Raw genomic sequence first — 11,503 nt, forward strand, 5'->3', positions numbered from 1 at the left:
CGTGGTCCTGGCCTTTCTATTCCGAGTGTTGTCGGGTAGAGGCCCGTACTCCGGTGCTAGGCCTTGTTGCCTACGGCTAGCTCGCTGGTCGTGGTTGGCGTCGATGTCTTCTCCGCGCTGGGGACTGGGTTCACGGCTTGACGGGGGCGTCCGGATCATGAAGGAACAGCACCTCCACCAGATGTCACGTGGTCGTGACGTCGACGAAGGCAGCAGTCAGCACGTCCGAGATGAAACTCTTTATTAGGCCGAACTTGTGGCCGGGAAAATGAAACTCCAGCTACAGCAATAAACTGATAGCGGCGAACAGAGCGTCGACCGTCGATCAAGTGACAAGCGGTCAAGTGCGTCGGCTTTTATACAGGCGCTATCGAACTTTCCAGCGATATCACTGGTGGCGGCGTTATCGCTCGATAATGCTGGAACATTCGCGTGCGGCGCGAAATCTTAACAAAACGATCTACTACAATCGAGAAGCTTCTCGAACACTGCTTCGCAGACAGCCTCGAGCGTTGATAACCGTCTTTGCTGGTCAAACCCAAAAACATCAAAATAAAATAAGAAGTGGGCGTGGCAATATTGTTCGGGAAATAAATGTCATTAGTAAAACATGAAGATTGCTTCGCCCTTGAATAAACCCTGGTTTTTCGCTATTAGTGTTTCTTCCCTCCAAACAGTCGCGCTTCAATCGCAGCACCCTTAACTCCCCTTGCTGGTGTCGTTGACAATAGGTTCTGAACCCCTTGTCGCCCGAAGCTTTGTGACCTATTCGGATCGACCTTGCCGTCGTCGAGTGTTCGATTTCCGGACACGGGTGCCGCAAGCAAGGGGGCAGTAAATAGTGACGCTAACGCTCTAATAATCGGTGCACAATAAAGGCGCAATAAAGAAAAAAGTTAATGACGCTACATTGTTACAGCTTCTTGTGAAACATAAATATAGCATTCCATACCACGTGATGTGGCTTGGTAAGCCAGAAACAGAACAAGTCGCAGTTTCGCCCAAAGTAAGGCGTAGCTTTGATAGCGCTGGCAGTGCAGTGCACCACTTCACGAAGTAATGTTCTTAGTTTCTTCAGTCGTACGCATTGTAGTGAGTACAAGCTTACTCGTCATAACATACGTGAAACAACGCGCGGGGGATGACAAAGCAGAAAAAGCAGGGGTATTAACAAGATATTCGCTGTGTCGCCGAAGGCGACGGCGAACATTGCAATAAATGACAGACACATGGCGACGCTGCCATGAAATTCACACACCAATTTGTCGTTACGTGATGCCTGTTGACGGCACATGCTTATATCTACTTAAATATGTATCCGTAAAGATGCATTCCATTGTATTACTTTTCAAAAAAAAAAGAAAGAAAGGTGGGGTGCGGGAGGAGGGGGGGCGGACTCGCCATCTTTTGATAACTTCTGCGTTTCAATAGACAAGATACGAGGGTGGCTGGTACGCTACACTGACTGCTGGCTTTGGTGTTCCAGCTGTGATGAGGTTTATTGGAGTAATGAAGTTGCAACGAGGTCGCAACGAAAAAGGACCGTACGGCAACGCAGTGCAAGGCTGACGGAGGCGGTACAGGCTCTCGTGCAATCCGAGCGCGGGTCGTCTTTTCGTCCTCTTTCACAGGCGCATCCTCGTTCGTGCATCTGCTCCACTACAATACCCCCGGGGTGAAGCGTAGCCATCCTGGCGACTCATGGAGTACGTAGAATGAGGGGGTCGTAGTAGGGCTTGAGACGGTCGATGTGTACAGTCTCGCGCCCTCGACAGCGCAAATCTGGCGACTGTGTGAGGGGCTCGACGATGTAGTTCACTGGCGAGGTGGCATCAATGACACGGTACGGACCATGGTACCGCGCCAGAAGTTTAGAGGAAAGGCCAGGGACGTGGGGGGGTACCCAAAGCCAAACAAGGGAGCCAGCAGGAAACGTAGGAGCTGGGTGACGAACGTCGTCATGATGCGTCTTTTGTCGACCTTGAGCTTCCGCTGTAAGGGAACGAGCCAACTGACGGCAGTCTTCGGCGTATCTGGCGACTTCAGAAACTGGAGTGCACTCAGAGGCATCAGGGCGGTACGGGAGTATGGTGTCCAGTAGGTGGGAAGGTTCGCGGCCGTACAAGAGAAAGAACGGGGAAAAGCCGGTAGTCGCTTGCGTCGCGGTGTTGTAAGCGAACGTAACAAAAGGTAGTACAGTGTCCCAGTTGGTGTGGTCGGAGGAGATATACATCCTCAACATGTCGCCGAGTGTGCGGTTGAACCGCTCGGTGAGACCATTTGTCTGTGGATGGTAGGCGGTGGATTTCCGGTGAATGACGTTGCATTCAGCGAGGAGGGCTTGGATGACCTCTGACAAGAACACGCGACCCCTGTCACTGAGTAGTTCCCGCGGAGCACCATGGCGTAGAATGAAGCTGCGGAGAATGAAAAGTGCAACTTCGCGGGCGGTCGCTGCCGGGAGAGCTGCAGTCTCAGCGTAGCGCGTGAGATGATCGACGCCGACAATAATCCACCGGTTTCCAGAGCCACTATACGGGAGGGGGCCGTAGAGGTCGATACCCACGCGGTCAAATGGGCGAGCCGGGCACGGGAGCGGCTGCAACGTGCCAGTAAGGTGTCGCGGAGGTGTCTTGCTTTGTTGGCATGTAGGGCAAGACTGAACGTATTTCTGCACAAAGCGATACATTCCTCGCCAGTAATATCGCTGACGCAGCCTTTCGTAGGTTTTCAAGACGCCGCCGTGAGCACTTTGGGGATCTGCATGGAAATTCGAGCAGATGTCAGAGCGCATATGACTAGGGACAGCAAGGAGCCACTTCCGACCACCTGGCATGTAGTTGCGGCGGTACAGAATGTTGTCTCGCACGGAAAAGTGGACTGCTTGACGGCGTAGCGCTCTCGTCGAAGGGACAGCAGACGGATCGGCAAGGTAGTCGAGCAACAAGGCAAGGTATGCGTCTTTACGCTGCTCCGAAAGCATGTCAGTGGTGTCGAGTGGTGACCAGGTGTTAGAGAGGGGTGACAGAGAAGCCACATCTGGTGTTATTGGCGAGCGGGAGAGTGCATCAGCATCCGCATGCTTGCGACCGGAACGATATACGACACGAATGTCGTATTCCTGCAATCGAAGTGCCCAACGGCCCAGGCGTCCCGACGGGTCTTTCAAGGTGGAAAGCCAACAGAGAGCGTGGTGGTCTGTAACCACGTCGAAAGGACGGCCGTAAAGGTACGGGCGAAACTTCGTCAATGCCCAGATTATCGCCAAGCACTCCTTCTCTGTCACGGAGTAGTTCAATTCAGCCTTCTTGAGAGCACGACTTGCATAAGCGACAACGTATTCACCTTTGGTGCCTTTCCGTTGTGCCAAAACTGCACCAAGACCGACGCCACTTGCATCGGTGTGAATTTCTGTGGGAGCAGTGGGGTCGTAGTGACGAAGGATAGGTGGTGAGGTCAACAGGCGGCGCAACTGGCGAAATGCGTCATCACATGCAGGTGACCATGCAGAGATACCTTTGCTGTTGGCAAGCAGACTCGTCAAAGGTGCGATGATGGACGCGAAGTTGCGCACGAAGCGGCGAAAATAGGAGCAGAGGCCGACAAAACTTCTGAGGGCTTTCATCGATGTGGGCTTTGGGAATTCGGCGACAGCTCGAAGCTTATCGGGATCCGGAAGAACGCCGTCTTTTGAGATGACATGTCCCAAGATGGTTAGTTTCCGTGCTGCGAAGTGGCACTTCTTGGTGTTAAGTTGTAGGCCCGCAGAAGTTAGACACGTGAGAATTTCGTGCAGACGAGCAAGGTGTGTCGGGAAGTCTGCTGAAAAGACTACTATGTCGTCCAGGTAACACAAGCAAGTCTTCCACTTGTGGCCTCGAAGGATGGTATCGATCATGCGCTCAAATGTTGCAGGCGCGTTGCAGAGCCCAAATGGCATGACATTGAACTCATATAGGCCATCGGGCGTTACAAAGGCTGTTTTAGGGCGATCACACTCAGCCATGGGCACCTGCCAATACCCAGAACGCAGATCCAAGGATGTAAAGTACTCGGCGCCTTGTAAACAGTCAAGAGCATCGTCTATTCGCGGTAGCGGGTAGACGTCTTTTTTCGTAATCTTGTTTAAGCGGCGATAGTCAACGCAAAATCGAATGGTGCCATCTTTTTTCTTGACCAATACCACAGGTGATGACCAAGGACTTTGAGAAGGCTGTATCACTCCGCGTTGAAGCATGTCATCCACTTGCTCCGTAATGACGCGGCGCTCTTCGGCGGAAACGCGGTAAGGCCGCTGTCGCAGGGGCGAGTGGGAGCCGGTGTCGATAGTATGACTGATAGTCGTGGTGCGGCCTAACGAAGGTTGTTGACAGTCGAAAGAAGAGATAAACTTGTTAAGGAGATCAACAAGTTGGCGGCGATGAGAGGGGGAGAGGTTTGCGTCAATGGCGTTGTCGAACGCTGACGAACTTGATGGCTGAGATGCGGGAGTGATTGTGGCGATGTGACAACATGTGGTGTCATCGGGAAGATCAAGATCCTCGATGTGGTCGACAGGTTGTACGGATCCTAAACTTTCACCATGGAGTAAGGCAATGGGGTAGTTGCAGTGGTTTGTAATCAGCATTACGGTTGACCCAGACGCAATTGTGAGAATGGCAAATGGGAGAACGATGCCCTTGCGTTCAGTAAACAATGGAGATGGCGTAAACACGACGGTGGCGTCAGGTTGAGCAGTACACGAAAGGGTAACAGGGACTGAAGCTTCCGGAGGCAAGGTGGTGTCGGCATCAACGATTAGTTTGCAGGGAAGGAGAGAACGGTCGGGAGATGAAAATTCACATGTTGACACAAGGGACACTTCCGCACGTGAACAATCGATGATAGCGTCATGACGTGAAAGGAAATCCCAACCCAGGATGACGTCATGAGAGCAAGATGGCAGGACAAAAAATTCGACGATGTACATAATGTCTTGGATGACGACGCGCGCCGTACACACAGCTGAGGGATGAATGCGTTGCGCGCTAGCCGTGGACAGCACCATGCCAGAGAGAGATGTTGTCACTTTCTTGAGCCTCCGACAAAAGTTCGCGTTCATCACAGAAACGGCGGCCCCGGTATCTACAAGTGCTAGTGCGGCGACTCCCTCAACTTCGACATCAATAACGTTTTGCGGCGAAAATGGAGGCCTTGAGAATTGCGCACAAGTTGCAGTTCTTGCCTCCGGAACTGCACTGATTAGTTTCCCTCATCAGAAGGTGGGCGACGACGCATAGGCGATGGCGACCGGCGACGAGGAGAAGGGAAACGAGCACTTGCTGAGCGGCGATCCGAGTCGGAGTGCCTCTGCTCGGATGCAGATGTGGTGGCATGTTGCGGCGCGTAGGTAGGAGTGCCGAAGGAGGCGTACGCAGGTGTGGGACGGCGGCGGCAGACGCGCGCAATATGGCCAGCGATGCCACACGCGAAGCAGATAGGGCGGTTGTCATGAGTGCGCCACGCATCTGATGGACGGAAGAAGTGTGGTGGGGGCCTGTAAACTGGAGGTGAGGCGGGATTGGGTGGTGCCGATAAGGAGCTTGGATGCGGTGGGGGCCGCGCGACCACAGCTGCGTAGCTGAGAGGTTGAGATGGAGCAGGCGGTGCGTAGTCGGAACTCGAGAGGCGGGACGGCATGGAAGTGCGCGGGTAAGGGGCCGGAACTGCAGGGAGGGCGCCACAAATTTCGGTGCGTATGGCCTGCTGCAGTGTCGGAGGCAGGCTTGCGGTGGATGAGTCGCTATGAGGTAGCAGGGAGAGCTGTCGGGCCACTTCCTCTCTGATGAAGTCCTTGATCTGGTTGGTAAGTGTGCCCTGGCAAACGTTGCCGTTTGCGACTGCGACGGCCGAGATCGAATCTGGTGATGGGAGACTTTGCCGGGCGATGGAACGCTGACGACGCAATTCGTCAAAACTCTGGCACAGGCTGACGAGGACTTCCACAGTGGTCGGGCTTTTCGCCAGCAACATCTGGAATGCGCCATCTTCGATACCCTTGAGGATGTGCCTGATCTTCTCGTCTTCCGGCATAGATGGGTTAACCCGCCTGCATAGGTCTAGCACATCCTCAATGTAACTGGGAAATGTCTCTCCAGGCTGCTGCGCTCGGTGGCGTAGACGCTGGTCAGCGCGGAGCTTGCGGACCTCTGGTCGGCCAAATGCTTCAGTTACGAGGGTCTTGAAGGCTGACCAGTTGGCGATGGCGGATTCGCGGTTGGTAAACCAAAGTTTAGCGACGTCAGCCAAGTAAAAGATAACGTAGCCAAGCTTAGAGGCGTCGTCCCACTTGTTGCTGGCACTTACGCGTTCGTATAAGGAGAGCCAGTCTTCGACGTCGTGCTCACCACTTCCGCTGAAGATGGGCGGGTCTCGTTGACGGGTAGAGCCGGGGCATGGGGACGGGGCAGCCGGTGGTGCTGGCTGGGCAGTGACTGCGTCAGTCATGTTGTCCGGTGGTCTTTCGGCCAACTTGCGAGAGCGGAGCTCCAGGTCTGTTTGGGGATCTCAGCAACCTCCACCAAATGTGATGAGGTTTATTGGAGTAATGAAGTTGCAACGAGGTCGCAACGAAAAAGGACCGTACGGCAACGCAGTGCAAGGCTGACGGAGGCGGTACAGGCTCTCGTGCAATCCGAGCGCGGGTCGTCTTTTCGTCCTCTTTCACAGGCGCATCCTCGTTCGTGCATCTGCTCCACTACACAGCGAAAAATTCTAAAAATGAAATTTTGACTTCTATTTACCGCGATAGTATTCAGCGCGAATTTACTGAAAGTAAAAGCCTCGAACGAATACAGTGTCATGAACGTTGTCGCGTGGCAACAAGCAGGCGCCGCCCACCACTTTTTATCGCGCTTCATGAAAAACGCACCCTGCGAAAGACGAGAAAACTTTTCTCATGTGCATTTTCTTCACGCTTAATTATTATTATTTTTTTACTTTTTGCCAGGTACTCATCGACACATCGACCACGAAGATATCGAGTGCAACACCACGTTCTGCGAAGCGGAAGGCAAGTCTAGAAAATTAGATGTTTGATTTTTTTTAATATCTAGAATAGTGTTGCCGTCGTCGCACCTTAGCGCATTGGCACTGGCTAGTAAACCGAATGAACGACCTAGTCAAAGATTTGTACCGGGAATATTTTAACTAGTGCCGCGTCCATCAAGGCCCTCATTCCACCAAGAAGGCTATACGAGAAAAAAGAACGTTCACCATATTTAATGGTTGATTCGCGGCATTATGAATGCTGCGAATAACTTGAACCATACATAGCCAGTCGTCTAAAAATAACAACTCATTCGCCAGAAAGGACAATGAAGGCGTACCTTTTGTCGTTTCGTAAATGCGATGGGCTTCGATCACCTAACCGCTCTATATACTTAGGTTGTTTAATAAACTCATAATAAACTCAACTTTGCAACGTGAGGCCAGACGGCTGCCATAACGACTGCTAATATTTCGCCTACGTTGGTGTACCGTGTCACTGAATCATTACTTCGTTTTGTTGATATAACGTTTGCCGCACCTACAAAGTATACTCTCGATGAACACTGAGTAAGTCTTGTCATGCGCAGTTCGTGCCACACCTGTACGTATCGACGACTTATTGGCGATAGCATCAATGGATAAAGGCGAGGTAAAGAACAAATATATTGTTCGTCTCTCAGTTTCTCCAGATTGCAATGTGCCATTTTTACCACGCGGGCAATGACGAAATTCTTGCCTTTCTAAAGGCGTTAATAATAGGGTGAGAGCCGAATTTTATTTACATTAAAGCACTGATAAGCATTCTCAGAAATATCCAAGCGCAAACTTTTGAAATTATTAACTTGAGCACTGAGGAACATAAGCGTACAGGCAAATGCGCAGTGGTCGAACAAATATATTTAAAACGAATATTCATAAAGAGCAGTGAATCAGTACTCTATGCACGCTGGCAAAATAGCTGTGACAGAGAGCGAATTCATTTTATCGAGGTGTTGTACTTCATACAGTCCATGAAATTTAGTGTAGTTAAGTGCTAATCTAAACATAGTACTATATTTAATGTAGTCGGTAAATTACCCTTTAAATTACCTTTAATCTTCCTTTAAATTTAAGCTACCAGCTCTACGAACTATGGCGCTGTATTTAATGAAGTAAAAAATGTGTTCTGTATAATGTGCACCTTAATTTACCAACTAGTAGTATACTATATCGTTCTTTTTTTTCTTGTTGCTTTTGTCGATGTCGTCGTCACAAGGTTCAACAGCGAAATTCCTTAATTAAATGGAATGAGCATAATCTTTTAAACAAACTTTGAATGTTGAATAGCGAGCACTTTCAGGTCGGGTAACGAAATTAAACATTATTCATCTGGAGTCGTTTTGATTAAAAGAAAGAAAAACTTTACTTCAATAAATTTCCTTCGAAACTGCGGTTTCCTTGTAGCCGAAGAATCTGTAGCATTTAGTCATTGCAACTTTCTCCCTCTACACTCCTATAATTGTTATTTGCCCTGATGTACCAGCAGCGACAAATCTTTGGCAAATTCTCATAGTGAACGTTCGAATAAGTTGCGAAGCAAATCGCACATCTCATTCGATATACAGGAGAAATTTACTTCGCACATGTATATCTGTTGTTGAGTTCTAGGGAGATCAATTTACTCTTACAAGCGTTTTCTTTTCTATAGTACAATCTAAGCAAAGAGTCCTTTGACTTTTTTTTAGGTTCGTACTTGCCACATGTATGACTCTCTTTAAAGTGACACTTAACTCTCTTTGATCATTATACTCTCGTCGGGGAGGTGGCATGTATCTTTTTTTTTTCTTAGACTCTGCTCTTCAAGCATCATTATTACCTTCTGTTGTCCGTACGAGAGCATGCGTTTAAAAAACGCTTACTTTCTGTGCGAGCAGCTTAATTTATTCAAATCGCTGTCGTTCGCTAATATTGCCACGTAACACAAGCAGGTGATAGCAGACACTTCTTCTATGACTAAGCCGACGACGAGAATGTCGAGAGACAGCCGTGGCTGCCTTATTCCCGTAACAATACGAACACTCTAGATGCACTTTTTTTAAAAATTATTAGAGCTGGGCGGGAGCTAGGTGGTAGCTACGCGTACGCATTCTTCTTCGGAACGAAACATTCTTGGAGTGCCAATGCCACCCGTCGTGTTTCTCACTTGCTTCGCGCAGCCAGGTACCTGTCCGGCATATTCAACAGCCACCGCGACCCCTGCGACAACTTCTACAAGTTCACCTGCGCTGACTGGCACGCCACCTCCAGCGACCTTCAGCAGTACGACACCGCCGACGACGCCGTTACGGGATTCGTCGAAGAAATGGCCAGGACGGTGCTGGACGGTAATACCGTACACGCAGTGTTTGAGCCACTACTATCTCGAATAACTTATAAACAGGCTCAGTAGTAACTGACGTGGTCACATTCTCCACAAGCGCTGGCGAAACTAAACTCCTTTTCGTGTCATACACGGCAGCCTAATAAATTTACATCACTTATCATACTTCTCATTATCAAATTTAGTACGTGAGTACGTGCGCGCATGAGTAGCTCGGTTTATCACTGATAACCTTTGTCGTCCTCCCAGAAGCACGCTTTTCACGCATGTGCGCGCTTCACCCTTCACTTTATCGCAGGTGGTAGACCGGCCGAATTCAAGCCCCTGTTCAACCTCTGGAACGCCTGCACACAAACAGGTGCGTCACTCACTGTAGAGGCACAGTTAGCGTGAGGAAGCAGAGAATTGGTGTGGACAGAACGATACAAGCTCAAACGTAGGTAAACATCTCTGTGCACCGAGCCTATAGCCGCGTGCACTCTGTTTAGATGCGATCAGGTGCTACCGCTCCCGTCTTTTATATGCCTAAGGATGTTTTAATAAGAGCAGGGGTTCATGGAACATGACCTGCGGTCGGCATCTGTCGCGCGAGATGTTTCTTTAAGGAAACTTGTCGTGGGTCAAATGCTTGTTAAGCTTTGCCCCTTGTCTTAAGAGGAAGTCAATCAGACTGTTCTTGCAGTCGAACCTATTGCTTTCATTCATGTTGTGCGTGTGCCTCAGACTAGGTATAACATCGGACGTTCGGGCGAAACTAGTAAAGTGATCTACGTTCGCATGTTCCTTTTTCTGTTTTTTGTTTTTTTACTGTGAATGTATTTTTCGCTTTAGAGACGCAATACGGCCGCAATATTTGACGTCGTCGTTCGCAGGTGTCGTCACGGATAATGAACTGAAGAGTGCCTTAGCGTCCCTTGGACAGAACGTCAGCCAAGTCGCTACAGTCACTACGAGTGACGTGTTACACGCGGCGGGCACCCTGCTGTACATGCTGGACAACGCACCCATTCTCACCGTGGAGCTTGTCTCGAATCCTTGGAACGCAACGTCGAAGCTAATAGCGGTGGGAGTCCTCGCCTTACGGATGTTTCTGCTCGCTCATTTTGGCCGCGCAGCGCTTTGAAGTATGAACAGTATAAGCTAGATTCATAGCCTCTCCACGCTGACAGGGCACCTTACCTGCCGGTGACTTGTAGCTCTAACAGTACCGCTATGTCGTATGGCCACGTGGGTGGGGGGGATCTAACCATACGTTATGTATGTTCGTACGTGAGTTTCTATGCGTGCGTGTATATATACACTTGAAAAACTGAAAATTTTCGGTGGATGTTTGAACACCCCAACACCAACCCCATCCCTGGCAACGCCAGTGCGGCCACCATAGGATACCAGCATGTGCATGTGTAAGCATACACAATGGAGCTCCTACGCAACAAGACTTTCCTGTAGGCACGTAAGGTAGATCATTATCGCACCTAAGTCCGGTTGCCGACAACGGGCAAGATACTATTGCAACCGTGGTAATATCTATAATAAGGCCACTTGGTATCATATAGGACCTCGATTTTGTAGCGATCACTTCTGCTCGAAGCTATGCGCCACACCTGCCAAGGTAATGGAGCAGTTGCGACGTTGCCCTGCTAAGCACGAGGACGCGGGTTCGAATCCCTGCCACAGTGGCGGTGTTTCAATGAAGTCGAGATGCAATGAATGCCCGTGTAGTTTGTTTTAGATGTGCGTCAAAGAGCACCAGGTGTTCAAAATCAATACGGAGTCCCCAACTATGGCGTCCCTCGTGATGTTACCGTGGCTATAGAACGCATGAATTCTTATTTCGTTTTATTTTATTTTATTTTAATGCGTGACTCTGTGCTACTGTAATCAGTCATTCACGTCCCGCTGATTAGGTGCAGTATGTCGTGGCTAAAGCGGTGCGCGCGGCGTTTGAAGCACGCTGGAACGGTCAGCGCCTATTTCCGTTTCTGCAGCATCCATGCAGGATGCTATACAGGGGGCCTCAGCTAGCCAGAGTTTAAAAATATGCCGACGCACTTTATTACAAAGCGACCAAATGCACGTTGCTGGCTCTTGCATGGAGTACGTCACAGTAGCTCT

This window comes from Rhipicephalus sanguineus, chromosome 3 (genome assembly GCF_013339695.2).
Source record: "Rhipicephalus sanguineus isolate Rsan-2018 chromosome 3, BIME_Rsan_1.4, whole genome shotgun sequence".
Lineage (NCBI taxonomy): Eukaryota > Metazoa > Arthropoda > Arachnida > Ixodida > Ixodidae > Rhipicephalus > Rhipicephalus sanguineus.